Genomic DNA, 2,931 nt, shown 5'->3' on the forward strand with positions numbered 1-2,931 from the left:
CCAAATCTGAATCTGATTGGCCTGCTGAGCTCCACTGGGACCCCATCTCACCCAACTCCTCCAATGCTGAAGCACTTTCTCACAAGCACCAGCCCTGCCTACATTGCACTCTTTATTGGAAAACTATCAGTCTGCTGGCCCCAGGACAGCAACAACAGGCCTCAGTGAGCTCTGAGACTTTTGCTGAGTAGCTCCAGGCAGAACTGGCACCAAAACAGAGTCTATATTAGCCTGGAGACCAAAACTCTTCCTACTCTAGTAAGTCCCTGAGACCCTGCCACAGCAAACTTGTATACTGCATGAGGCTTTATCAGTGGCTGAAACTAAGGGAGCCAGCAGGTGGCAGCAGGCCTTGAGGTGTCCTGGCTTTTTGCAGAGCTACTCCAGACCCAGTACTGGTGGCAGCCATCCTCTGTTAGTAGCATGGCCTCTTCTACATGACTCTAAATTAGGCACAGGAAGTAAACAATCATGAATCATTTTGTAGACCCTACCAGGTCCCCAGCTGGCCACAGGCAGTAGGTGACCTAGGTCTTCATCAGAATGCCTCTCATGAGGCTCCAGAACCAACATACTTGGAGGTTGGCTTCAGACCAGAGGAGAGCACTGCCCAATTAGCCCCGTAAGCAGCACACTGAAAGGGCAGTCTCAACAGGCATCAGAGCATGGTGGGGTGAATCACATTCAGTGGGTTAAGCCCCCTGCATAGCAACCCATAAGCTGTGGCTGTGGCCACCCCCCACAGCCCATCAGCCTAAGGGTCAATCCCACCCTCTGATGTGCCAATAGTAATCAAAGCTCAACTATAACAGGAAGGCACATACAACCCAAATAAGAGACACTCCTGGAGCACCTAGAACAGATGACCAGGGAGAATGTTCCAGGGCCCCACAGGGCACCCACAACATGAGACCACCTGGCTAAGACTAGAAGACATACCAAATCTACTGAATACATACTAACAAACACAGAGAAGCAGCCAATGTAACCCAAATGAGAGAACAGGAGAAACCTCCAAAAAAAGAACTAAACAAAATGGATGCAAGCCACCTACCAGAGACAGAGTTCAAAATACTAGTTATAAGGATGCTAAAGGAACTTAATGAGAACTATAACAGAAAGAATGCAAACATTAAAAAAGGACATGGAAACCATAAAAAATGTCAGAAGTGAAGAATATAATACCTGAAATAAAGAATACATTAGAAGGAATCACCAGCAGACTAGATGAAGCAGAGGATCAAATCAGCAATTTGGAAAACAAGGTAGCAGAAAACACCCAATTGCTAAAAGAAAAAGAATCCAAAAAACTGAAAATAGTTGAAGAGACCTCTCAGACAACATCTAGCATAACAACATTCTCATAATTAGAGTACCAGAAGGAGAAGAGAGAAAGAAAGAGATTGAAAACCTACTTGAAGAAATAATGACTGAAAATATTCCTAACCTGGTTAAGGGAATAGATACCCAAGTCCAGAAAGCATAGAGAGTCCCAAACAAGATGAACCCAAGCAGACCCACACCAAGACCCATTCTAATTAAAATGACAAAGATTAAAGGCAAAGAGAAAATTCTAAAACCAACAAGAGAAAGGCAACTAATAACTTATAAGGAAGTTCCCATAAGACTGTCAGCTGATTTCTCAACAGAAAATTTGCAGGTCAGAAGGAATTGGCACAAAATATTAAATGTGATGAAAAGCAAGGATCTACAACCAAGATTATTCTACCTAGCAAGGCTATCATTTAACATTGAATGACAGATAAAGAGCTTCCCAGCCAAGAAAAAGCTGAAGTTCATCACCACCAAACCAGTATTACAAAGAATGTTAGAGAGGCTTCTTTATGACAAAAAAAAAAGAAAGCTAAAAGATCAACATTACGAATAATAAAACGACAATAGCTACATATCTATCAATAGTCACTTTAAATGTAAACTGATTAAATGTTCCAATCAAAAGACATAGGAGTGCTGAATGGATTAGAAAACATAACTTACATATGCTGCCTACAAGAAACTCACTTCAGATCGAAAGACACACACAGATGAAAAGTAGAGAGAGGGAAAAAGATATTTAGTGAAAATGGGGGGGGGGGAATGGGTAGCAATATTTATGCCAGACAAAATAGGCTTTTAAAAAAAATCTATTAAAAGAGAAAAAAAAAGGACCCAGTAATCACACTTCTAGGTATTTATCCAAAGAAACCCAAAAAGCTACGTTTAGGAAATACGTGCATTCCTATGTTTTTTGCAACATTGTTTACAATGGCCAAGATGTGGAGACAGCCTCAGTGTCTGTCAATGAATGAATGGATAAAGAGGAGGTGGTACATATATACACAGTGGAATATTTCTCAGCCATGGAAGGAAATGGGTTCTTGCTATCAGTGGCAGCTTGCATGGACCTGGATAATACTGTACTGAGTGGCATATGTCAGAGAAAGACAGATGCAATGTAATTTCACTTATATGTGTAATCTAAAGAACAAAATAAACAAACAAAACAGAAATAAACTCATAGATAGAAGAAACATTTTGATGGTTGCCAGGTAGGAAGAGTGTTGGGGGTGTCCATGAAAAAAGGAAAGGGACTAAGAAATACAAATTGGTTATTACAATGTAGATATGGGAATTTGAGGTATAGCATAAAGAATATAGTCAATAATATTGTAATAACTATGTATGATGTCAGATGGGTACTAGATTTGTTGGGATGATAGATGAGGGGGTTGAGGAGCAGGGTGAAAAAGGTGATGGCATTAAGAAGTGCAAAGTAGTAGCTACAAAACATTCATGGGGATATAAAGTAAAACATGGGGAATATAGTAATAACTATGTATAGTGCCAGTTGGGTACTGGACTAGTCAGGGAAATCACTTCTTAAATTATATAAATGTCTAACCACTGTGCTGTGCACCTGAAATTAATATA

Source organism: Hipposideros armiger, unplaced genomic scaffold, assembly GCF_001890085.2.
Source record: "Hipposideros armiger isolate ML-2016 unplaced genomic scaffold, ASM189008v1 scaffold_490, whole genome shotgun sequence".
In the NCBI taxonomy this organism is placed as follows: Eukaryota; Metazoa; Chordata; class Mammalia; order Chiroptera; family Hipposideridae; genus Hipposideros; species Hipposideros armiger.